This window comes from Elephas maximus, chromosome 23 (genome assembly GCF_024166365.1).
Source record: "Elephas maximus indicus isolate mEleMax1 chromosome 23, mEleMax1 primary haplotype, whole genome shotgun sequence".
NCBI lineage: Eukaryota > Metazoa > Chordata > Mammalia > Proboscidea > Elephantidae > Elephas > Elephas maximus.
The window spans coordinates 60,731,333-60,743,433 of record NC_064841.1 but is presented as its reverse complement, the minus strand read 5'-3'; the positions used below and the strand labels follow the sequence as shown (position 1 = coordinate 60,743,433).

Sequence of the window (12,101 nt, the reverse complement as noted above, 5' to 3'; positions counted from 1 at the left end):
GCCTGGTGCATCACAAGTGCTAAATTTGTTGGCTGAAGGTTGGCTCGTACTTTTAGGATGTTTTAGGGCTGCCCATTGCAAAGCCACTTTCCTTTGAAGTGGTATCATATACATACCAAGATCCTGTGAAAGCTGACAATAATTTGACAAGATAATTCCTGCTGGCAGATTAGGAAACCTCTTTGGACAGGTCTCGTGACTGTGGCCCATAGTTGATAGAAATTTCAGATCCCTTAGGAAACTGTTGTTGTTATTAGGTGCCATCGGGTTGGTTCCAACTCATGGTGATCCTGTGTATAGCAGAACGAAACATTGCCCGGTCCTGTGCCATCCTCACAATCTTTGCTATGTTTGAGCCCATGGTTGCAGCCACTGTGTCAGTCCATCTCATTGAGGGTCTTCCTCTCTTTCGCTGACCCTCTGCTTTACCAAGCATGGTGTCCTTCTCAGGGATTGGTTCCTCCTGATGACATGTCTAAAGTAAGCAGAACTAGAGGAGGTGTAATGCCCTTCATCTACTTTTGCTCAGTAATTGTACCTCAGCTATTCAGAGGCTCATTGATCTAAGTATTTCTCGGTATAGTAGTATGTGGGCTCTTGATCTTTTGCTTGGGCTCCCTTGTATTCTGATTTTTTTTCCATGTATCTGACTCATCTCTTCAATAAACATGTTTTTCGTTAGGTGTCATCAAGTCAGCTTTTGACTCATAGCGACCCCATAGGACGGAGTAGAACTGCCCCCCCCCCGCCCCACCATGGGCTTTTCTAGGTTGTAATCTTTACTGGGAGCAGATCACCTGGTCTTTCTCCCACAGAGCTGCTGGGTGGGTTTGGACCACCAACCTTTCAGTTAGCAGCTGGGCGCTTAACCATTGCCCAGCTAAGGCTCCTTTCAATAAACATGTAAATTCCTTAATAACAGAAAGAACTAAATCTCATGCTTATTTGCAGGGGAGCATGCTCTTAATTCTTAAATAGAATGGATATGTGTGGATAATTTTTTTTATTCCAATAAGATGGTGCTAGTAATTTTGAACTTGTATTTTGTGCACCCTTGAAGAAAGGAGAAGACCATTGCTGTTTAGTTTTGTTTTCCCATAGACCAGAAGACACTTCTCCACCTGTCAGCATCGTTGCCAAAGCTGAAATTGTCCATGACTATCAGGTTGTCAGATGCTGATACTGCTGTGACGAGTTTATCCAGACCCCAGCTAGGTCCTCTGTCTTCATTAATATCTGTCACTGTGAGATGTATAGGCTCTGATGGTGGTGACATAGTGCTTATTAGTGTAGGGAGTAGGTGTGAGGTCACTTGATGGTCACTAATGCCCCCATCCTAGCAAGTTTGAGGTAAGTGATTGATGGCAGAGCTGACACCTGACGTGAGGTTAAGTCCGCATCTAGTCAGGCCACTCTTTTTCAGGGTTCACTTTTAGCATGCACATTAATTGAGCAACAGATATGTCTTGCTCATCTTCTGTGTGCCAAGTTATCGTGCAAGGCACTGGGGTTCTAACGGTGAACAAGACATAGTCCCCGCTCTTGAATAGCTCTCAATCTAGCCAAGTAATAAAATAACAGCTAGCATTACGATCCGTCTACTGTGCTGAGCATGTTTACCCAAAGTAACTCATACAGTATCATCCTAACGTTTCCCGAAGCCAAAGGGATTTCCTTTAAATTAGATTATTTCCCCTCTTTTCCTTTTTCGGTCTCTATGATGAAACTGGTAAGACATGGTAACCTAGGTAACATGAAGTTGCTTGCCTTGGGTCTGCAATACTGAGAACATACCTTTCCCGAAGAATTTGAGGTGGTTCCCCAAAAGTACAATAAATAATGGAGCAAATCTGGACGAAGGGAGAAAATGAGTGAAGGTTAGTACAGTGATACGGGCCACATGCTTTACTTTCTAGTTGTCGAAAGAAGGAGAGAGAGAAGGAAAGAAAGGGAGAAAGGAAACATATGTTTGCAAGATTAAGGGACCCATGAGATAACAAACCAGGAGAAGTACAGCTTTTCAGGGAACTGAGACCTGAGAGAAATCATTGCTCCTTCAGTGTCGGCCAGGGGAGTGACACCAAAGCACAATGTGTAGAAATCCATTCTGTAGGCTGGTTGGATCCAAGGATGCAGTGTCAGAACTATTCAGTGGATTGAAAGGATGACAAAGTCCTCTGAGCACTTTTGAATGACTGTGACTTCTCACAGGTGGGCTTTTGCTATCCAGTGTTATGTAAATAGACAAATATAAAATTGTGATTCAAACTCAGGACTGGCTAGCTCTAAAGTCTGCTCTGCTCCTGAAGCTCAAATGTATGTCCCCCTCTCCACTATTCTGCCACAAGGTTTTCTGGACCTTTCTGTATTGACCACTATGTATAAGTAAGCTGCTACCCTCCTTTTTGTGAAAAGAATAATGTAACAATAGCTTGAAATATTCTTCGCTTAATGATTGGAGTTATTTTAACCCCCTTACTTGAATGTGGTAAAGATTCGTAGCCACTCCTAACATTTCCCTAATGATTTCTTATTTATCAAACCACCCTTCCTGAACCAACCAGTCCTTCACTAAGAAGAAAAATGAGTGAATAAAATAGGTGTTCTGTTTGACACCCCTATCTGGGTGTAACCCAGTAAGTAACTTCTCTTCTAGCCTCTCAGCCTTCCAAGTGTGGGGTTATAAGGAGCCCCTGGCCCTGGCTCAGATTCTGTAAGGAAGTGTGTGTGTGTGGTGATTGTTAGAGAACACTGTGGAAGCAAGCAGACGGAGAGAGGAGGAAGGAAAGCAGAGCAGGGAGGACTGTGGCACCCTTGAGAACAGGAAGCAGTGTGGGCCAAGGCCCTCACGGGAAAGCTATTCTCTAGACAGAAGGGAGGCCCAGGGTGCTAGATCACCTCCATCGTTGTCCAAGGAGCTGACCCAAAGCCTTCAATCCCTCCAAAACTCATCTCCACCCCCAACTCTATTCAGACAAGAAGTCATTTTCAGGATGGGCCCTCAGGTGTTGCAAGGTCTCTCACTGCTCAAGGTCACTCGCCCACCATCCCCTCAGCCTGACCCTTTGACCACCCTGAAGGCCCAGGCCCTTTTCCTGGAGCCAAGGGAGCAGGAACCATTCTGTGTTTAAACACTCCTTCCAACTCTGCCCCCTTTTCTGCCAGCATCCTCTCCCATATATTGTTTGATTTGTTCTAAGAGAACGTGCAAGGAGAGGAAAAAATAGTGTCTGCAGATTCTCCTAATCCCACGGCTCAGGCACACTCTCGCCAGTGTTTTGACACAACACCCAGAGTAGCCAAGGCGTGTTTACATCACAGCCCTTCCAGGGGATGGACAGGATGGTGGCCATCCCTGGAGCCAGCCTGGCCGTGCCCTCTGGCAGTGCTCCAAGCTTTTTTTTTTTTTCCCTTTATGTTTTCTGAAGACATTTTACAGCCTCGATTCACTCTTTATTACTGCTCTACCCCTTTGTTTTCTAACTTGAAATGTTTCACTATTCTTTACAAACAGATGCTAATCACTGTTCGCACGTGTAGTAAAATCCCATTAAACGGATAAGCAGATCTCATGCAAGAAGCCCTCGGATTTCATCATCCAACCAAGAAAGAGAGAGGGAGTTGATACTCTGTCTTGGGACTTTGTAGAACTTCCTAGAACCTCTTTCCCTTTACCGGTATTTATATATTCTTTAAGTCTAAATTGGTATGTACATTCATTCCTAGGAAGTGGCTCAGACTCAAATAGGGAGCCATTGGGTACTGAGGGTACCCAGTTCACCCACCTCTGCGCCACCCATACCCTCCCACAGAGGCCCGTCCTGGTGAGGCTGAGAGTAGGTGCTCTTTAAAGTAGGCTGCCTGTTATAAATGTATTAGAATTCGTAGTAAAACAGGGCAGCTTCTTCCCAGGGCGGGTCCAGAAATCATGCAGACAGAAGTAAGCTACCAGGAAAAGAAAGAGTGACAGAAGTCAGATTGTTTTGTTTTTTTTTGTTGTTGTTGCAGTTTTGTTATAATTTGTTGCAAGATTTTTTTTAATGATAATATTTGTCAGTCAGTAGGAAGTGAAGAGTTGCTAGAATTTTAGCATTAAAATCTTTTATAACCAAAGCTAACCAAAATTGATATCAAAAATATATTAGAAAGTATGCTTCTGCCCCTCTGCCCACCAAAGGGCTAGGTGTCTCTTAAAAACAAACGTTTAATTTCTCTTGGTGGCTGACTTTTCTCCTGGGTGGAGTTTAGAAGACCCTAGTTTTCCTCTGTGATAAGTGACTCGGAGCCAGTTGTCCCCCTGTGGAGCCTGGCGGGGAAGGTTTGAGGAAGTTCCTTGGGAACGGAAGTCATCCTGTGTGATGGCCTGGGCTCTCGTCTTGTGGAAAGAGTGCGGAAGATCTGGGCTCTAATCTCAAGTCCTCCACTTACTCTGTGACCAGGAGCAAGGGATTTGATTTTCTGAGCCTTGGTTTGCTTGTTGGTAAAAGGATTGTGAAATGGGGATAACAATACCTGCTTCAGTGGGCATCTGTGAGAATTAAGCGAGGGCAATATAGAAAGCTCCTAGCCCAGGTGTGGCACATAGTAATAGCTCAGTAGTAGCTATTCCCTTCAGCCAGCCAGTAGTCAGAATTTAGCAAAACAGATTTTTTAAAAGGAAGGTCAGTTTTATGTCATTTATCACAAAATGAAAGTTGTTATTAGGTGCCATAGAGTCGATTCTGACTCATAGTGACCCCATGTGTCAGAGTAGCACTGCCCCATTGAGTTTTCTTAGCTGTAATCTTTACAACAGCAGATCTCCAGGTCTTTATTCCACAGAGCTGCTGCCTGAGTTCAAATCACCAACCTTTCAGTTAGCAGCCAAGCACTCAACTGTCACATCAGCAGGGCTCCTCTTGGGGTGAAAGGCAGTCTCCCTCAAAACATCCCCTTTATCTTACAGTAGACCTTTCAGAATTGGAGAAGTTATTCGACTTACTGGAAATCATTTACGAAATGGGAATTTTATACTGGACGAGCCTAGGAGTCTCCGGTGCCATGTTGTTTTTGTTGTGGAACTGCCCCATAGGGTTTGCTAGGCTGTAATCCTTATGGGAGCAGATTGCAAGGTCTTTCTCTTGTAGAGCCGTTGGGTGGGTTCGAACTGCCAGCCTTTTTGTTAGCAGTTAAGTGCTTATCCATTGCGCCACCAGGGCTCCTTTCTGGTACCATAACATGCACTAAACAGATGGGCAGTTCCTAGAAAGGCTAAATGAAGGGTTGCACCATCCACCCAGTTCTTCGAACAGTCTATCATTTTCTCACGAGAGGACCACTTAAAAGAAAACACAAATGCTCGCCATCAGTGGTGAAAACTCACCCAGCTGGAATCTTGCTTCTGATACCACCAGATGCAACAATCTGTCCTCTAACGAGAAGAAAGTACCAGCTCTGCTTTTTAGGTAGGGGAAGCAGAGGAGGAATGAGGAAAGAAGGTCTGAAAACGAAAATTGGTGAAACGCAGTAAAAGCACAGATGAACGAACACAAAAGGGTATGTCTGGGTCTTGGTTCTCTAGTGCTGCTATAGCAAAAATACCACAAATGGGTGGCTTTAACAAGCAGACATTTCTTTTCTCACAGTTTAAGAGCCTAGAAGCCCGAATTCAGGATGCCAGCTCTCGGGGAAGGCGTTCTCTCTCTGTTGGCTCCTGAGGAAGGTCCTTGTCTCTTTTGAGCTTCTGCTCCTGGGCGATCTTCATGTGGCTTGGCATCTCTCTTCCCCTATCTCTGCTTCCTTGCTTGCTTGTTTAATCTCTTTTGTATCTCAAAAGAGTAAGACACACCCTACACTGATCCTGCCTCATTAACATAACAAAGAAAACTCATTCCCAAAGGAGATTATTACCACAGGTAGAGGGGTTAAGATTTACCCACATATTTTGGGGGGACGCGATTCAATCCATAACACTGGGTACACACGTAATATTTTATTCCCTGAGACTTGGACATGTGAAGGTGATGGGGTGGGGTGACCAAGTAAGCTCTTGAATATCAACTGTCATTGCAGGCTGTGCCCACATGGGGCATCTGGCGCATTTTGGTTATGTACGATGTGAGACGTTTTCCAAATTTTGGAAAGAAGCTGACCATCATATGAAAAAAAAGGGCTAATAAGATGTTAAATGTCCAATGCAGTCATGGTGTTTCTGTAATGAATATTGGAGAAGTAGAAGTAGAAACCTGTATAGAGAGAATCCTGGAGTATACTAATGTCTTAGTACTTGATGGGAGTACATGGATATTATTTTGCATACTGTACAAGGGTTAAGTGCTCAGATGCTGGAATGAGACAGGACTAGGCACATATACTGGCTCTGCCACCACTTACTGTGTGGCCTTGGGTAATGTACTTATCCTCTCTGATCTTCAGTTTTCTTATCCATTAAGTAGAGATACAAGTTACCTATTTTGGGGGCATACTGTAGGGATCAAACCCTGGTGGCGTAGTGGTTAAGTGCTACGGCTGCTAACCAAAGGGTTAGCAGTTCAAATCCACCAGGCGCTCTTGGAGACTCTATGGGGCAGTTCTACTCTGTGCTATCGGGTTGCTATGAGTTGGAATCGACTCGACGGCACTGGTTTTTTTGTTTTTTTTTTTTTTTTGGTTTTACTGCAGGGATTAGTGAGAGGTATTAATATGAATTCATTGATAATTCATAAACATGAATTATCTTCATATATGAATTACTCAGCACGGCACCTAGCACATAACAGATGTTAAAAGGAAGATCAGTTGAATATCATTCATGATAGGATGAAAGTTGTTAGGTGCTGTCACATTAATTCCAACTCATGGCAACCCTCTGAGGCTGATTAGAACTGCCCCGTAAGGTGTCCAAGGCTGTAATCTTTACAGAAGCGGACTGCCACATCTTTCTCTTGAGGTTCAAACCACTGACTTTAAGTTGGCAGCCGAGCGCTTAACCACTGCACCATCAGGGCTCGCAAATTGTAGGTATGATTACATTTCATAGTAGGGTATAGTATCGTAGAGTGTATATTATAGTCTTTGGCTGGCTAGCTTGACTGGTTGGAACCAGCAGTTAACGTTGTCAAGATTGTAGGTGGGACCCGTGGGCTGGCTTTGACTTTTTCTGTGGCCCCAGACTGCCTTCATTTGTCTTTGGTCACTGAAGAGCCAAATATTTATGAGCGTGGAGGGAACAGGGCAAATCCATCACCAGTACAGCAAAGTCAACGCAAAGCACGCAGGTCAGTAATGTCACCTAAATATACGGAGAATGGTGTTTTCCCAAGATGCATTGAGAAAAGAAGCCTGGTAAGCCAGTCCAGATGGCGCCACAGATGGCTCCCACTTGCAGTTAAATGGCCTGACATGTGCCGTGTAAGGACCCAGCTCCATGTGTTGGATACATAATTGGTTGCTTTCTTTTTCACTTATTTATAATCCATCTCTAGTCTGAAACAAATGAGTTTCAACTCCAGGGCAATCAACGGAGATGACATGGAGTACACTCTTAGCCTGGATTTTTTTTTCCTTTCTATGGTTATAAATACCTGCCCGCTATTGTACTTGGCATGCTGTATGCAAATGGGGGGAGGAGCCCACAAGCTCATTAGGAAAGGGACAGAGGCTTGGAGCAGAGAGAGGACAGCAGTGAGCTGGAGTTGATAACAGTGGCCTTGTCCAGAACAGTGCATGGGAGCTTTCTTATCTCCCTTTGGCAGGAGGTGCTGCGGGCTTCCTGTGCGAAATCAGGAGCGAACGCTGCTTTCCTCTTGTTGTTCGGCTTCCTCCCCCCTCAAGACGGTTCCCAGCACAGTGATTATCTTTGCATCTTCAAACATGGCACAATCTACTTCCTTAGGAGCTTGATGTATTCTTAAGGCTCAGGCAGGCTCCCCTCCCCCTACCTTTCTTTTCAAGTGTTCTTATATAGCCAGGCTCCTAAATGACATTCTATTTTTATGGTTCCAGTGACAAAGAGGGAAAAAATAGCCCCCCCAAATGTAAATGGTTAAAACTAGAATCTGTCCTTTTCATTCGGGGGGCCTTTCAGGAAACCTAGCTTATGGTTTTACCGTGAGGCCTGGTGCCATCAGCGACTGCCCTTGGAGTTATGGGTACGGGGTGTCAGAGGATGACAGCCCCAAGTGAGCTTGAACAGCAGACTGTATTTCCCTGGGGAAACTTCCAGACTTGATTTACTTAACATAAAAAAAGCCAGTGCTTGTTTGCATTTCCTGAAAACCAAGAATGTGGAATTGGAACTGTGGCATAAAAAACTGTAAACTTTATGGGAGCAGATCACCAGGCCTTTCTTCCGCAGAGCCGTTGGGTGGGTTCAAACCTGCCAACCTTTTGGAGAGCAGTCAAGTGCCTAACCATTGGGTGGGTTCGAACTGCCAACCTTTCGGATAGCAGTCAAGTGCTTAACCATTCACGCCACCAGGGCATCTTGTTGGAAAAGATGTGAGGTCAGATAAGAGTTCAAGGTACAGATGTAGATCTAGAAAAGGGAGAATATTGATAATGAAAAATTGGGCGAAGTGACTTTTCTACAGTGATTTATTATGCAAATGTTTCAAATAACAGGAAAAGTATATAATTTCGCTTGGCTTCTTTTTACTCTACTACCCAATAAGGGTTAAAAAATTTTTTTTTTTACTTGATGATTATAAGGAGTAACTATTAGGAATGGCAGAAATTCCTTAAGAAATGGTCAGTCCTCATTAATTCTTTCTTATTTTAAATCTTATAATCTAACTGTAAAAAAAAAAAAAAAGACATTTGAAGAAATCTGATATATGGACTAAGTACAAACAGCACCATGGGATTACTGCTAATTTTATTAGGTGTAATAATGGCATTGTGGTTTTGTTAGAAAATGTGCATTTTTTTAGACACACACACTGAAGAATATAGGATTAAAATCACATGATGTTTGGAGTTTGCTTTGAGATATCTCACAAGAGAAAAGACATAAAAGAAATACGGGGTGGATGAAGCAAATAGGGCAACGTCTGGAGAATTATAAAATCTGGGTGACGGGTATAAACCAAACCAAACCCATTGTCATCAAGTCGATTCTGACTCATAGCAACCCTATAGGATAACGTAGAACTGCCCGATAGAGTTTCCAAGGTGCACCTGGTGGATTCAAACTGCAGACCTTTTGGTTAGCAGCCATAGTTCTTAACCACTGTGCCACCAGGGTTTCCAGGGTGATGTATAGAGGGGTTTATTACAGTATGTTCCCTACTCCTGAGTACATGTGAAGATAATAAACAATTATAGCAACCCAAAGGAAAACTCTTTCTAGAAACAACAACATACATGCCTGTCTGTATGTTTATAAATGCTTGTTGTCGTTGTTGTTGGGTGCCATCAATTCCGACTCACAGCGACTCCATGTGACAGAGTAGAACTACCCCATAGGGTTTTTCTAGGCTGTAATCTTTACCAAAGCAGACTGCCAAGTCTTTTCTCCCGTGCAGTGGCTGGTGGGTTCAAACCACTGACCTTTCCATTAGCAGCCAAGCACTTAACTATGGTGCCACCAGGGCTCCTTTTACAAATACTTTGGAGCGTGGATTACGTGCTAGGCTATGTGCTTAGCTATGAGGTTGCAGAGTGAGTGAGTAGATGTGGCCCCTTCCTCCTGTAGCTGTCTGCCATGGGTGGGGGTTCAGGAATGTTTAACAGTCATGCCCAAGGTGGCGAGTGCTCTGGGGAGGACACAACAGGGCATTGAGCCCGGGAGCACCGCAGGGTGGGCCCTCACCCAGATCCAGCCCACTCAGATAGTTTAACATCTTGGAGTTCCTTCTCAGGGCCAGGACTACAGAGGGCACCAACAGAACGTTACCCTGCTCTTCACAGTCCCTTCCATGTACATTTTCCTCACTAGCTTTAATCCTCTCCCTCTCATGGCACAAAAGACATTGCTGCCCCTGGCTATTTAAGATCAACCACTCATTCTTTCTGGAAACTGGGCTTTAAAATCCCTCCTGGTTTGAAAACCTCCAGAACGTGCCCAGGACATGTACAAATTAAAGCCCAGCATGCTTTCCACTCACCAAAAGTTCTAGTCCAGAGGGCAAGACTGCAAAATGCTGAGAGAATATGTTGATGGTGCTTCCCTCAAGTCCAGGCTGTCACCCTTTGGGCTGGAACATCGGAGGAGAGCTGCAGCTAGAGCGGAGATGTAGAAATAAACAGTCCCAACAACTGAAGATGGTCAGAAGGAAGAAGGGACAGCCAAGGTGGCTGCAGGTTCCAGCCAGGGAACTTCTGGGCACTTGTCACCCCTCACCTTCCAGTTTGCATGGAATGCTAACCTGCAGAGCCAACACAGACTTATCTGAAGCACTTAAAATATCTCTTGGTACAGTTGCATTGTGTCCCAATTAATCTATATTTGAATCTGGAATTAAATAGTAGAAAATTGGATCATCTGGAGTGTCCATTCACCAAGCACCCGCAGTGTGAGCTGCTGCAAGGCTCTGGGCAGTGTACTGCCTATGCGGCCAGGGCAGGGAAATGCAAATCACAGGACCAGTTAGGGTCAGCTGCGCTGGCCTCCGTGAGTAGTTCAGATGGTGAGTGCTGTGAGTGTTCACTGTGGGCAGAAGAAGCTTCTTAGAGAACATCAGGCTTGGGGGAGAGGATGCTGGGGCGAGCGGTGCCCAAACAAGAAAAAAATCAGCTGCCGCCAAGTCGATTCCAACTCATGGCACCTCCACGTGTGTCAGGGTAGAGCTGTGCTCCAGAGGGTTTTCAGTGTCTGACCTTTCAAAGGAAATCACCAGGGTTTTCTTCTCAGGCAGCTCTGTGTAGACTAAAGCCACCATTCCTTCAGTTAGTAGCCAAGCGCTCAACTGTTTGTACCACCCAGGAACTCTTGGGGGAGGGGGCATCTTCCCATAAAACCCATTGCTGTCCAGTCGGTTCCAACTCACAGTGACCCTTTAGGACCTAAGGGGTGACTGCTATGTCCAGGGAATGATCAAAAACTGTTTTTTGTTTTTTGAGTTTTGTATTCATGTAGAACCTAGAAAGAAGTCCTCATGGCACAACAGCTAAGGGCTCGGCTGCTAACTAAAAGGTTGGAGGTTTGAACCCACCCAATGACTCCACTCCACGGGAGAAAGATGTGGAGACCTGCTCCCGTACAGATGGACAGCCCAGGAAACCCTCTGGGGCAGTTCTGCTCTGTCACGTGGGGTCACTATGAGTTGCAGTCGACTTGACGGCATCTGACAACAGAACCCAGGACACATATAAAACATGATAAATGATCAGTACATATCCAGTAATTTGAGTAGTAAACCATATGAAAACAGAAGCCTACTGATAATAAAATGTATTTGAAAGAACATGTCAGCTTCCTGATATAAGTCAAAATCTCTCTTTACCGTTTATAAAATGGTGCCCTATTGCCTAGTTCTAAGAGAGATTTCATGAATTTTACAGACAAAAAGGACCTTAAGGGTAAACAACTTCAGCTCCCTCATTTTACAATTAAACTATTAAAACCTGAGAAGTTAAAGGGCTTGTTGCCATGTACACCCCTCCCCAACGTGAAATAAACTGAAATTAGGAAGCACTCCATGATGTCTGTTTCCATATTAGCCCTGGAAAAAAAATTATCTCTACAACTGAATATTCTGATTAAAAGCCAGCCTTTTATAGATGGGAAATGCTTATTTCCTCGAGGCTTCCATTCATTACCATAATTTTTTTTTTCTGTATTTGCATGGTACTTCCACTAGGAACTAATTGAAATCTAGATATTACATTTTCTAATGTTTAATAGTTGACATGTAGAACAGGAAGTATGCACTGAGAGACACCAATGTGGGCTTTTTTCGTATCAGGCAAATATGTGTTTGTTTAAGTTTTGAAAATAGATATAGGGAAAAATCTAAGGAAAAGAGTCGGATAAAAATTGTGACTTTGTTATCTGAGGACTTAGACAATGGTCTCCATCCACCTGTCAGCATTGGCAGGCCTGGTGGTGCAGTGGGTAAGCACAGATCAAACTCACCAGCAATTTCGTGGGAGAAAGATGGGGCAATCTGCTTCCCTAAAGG

General features: G+C 44.2%; 1 protein-coding gene across 2 annotated transcripts in view; it reads left to right on the top strand.

Annotated features, from left to right (window-relative positions):
• FLT1 (fms related receptor tyrosine kinase 1) overlaps positions 1-12,101 on the top strand; it is a 203,428-nt gene that overhangs the window by 77,399 nt on the left and 113,928 nt on the right. The window lies entirely within an intron of this gene.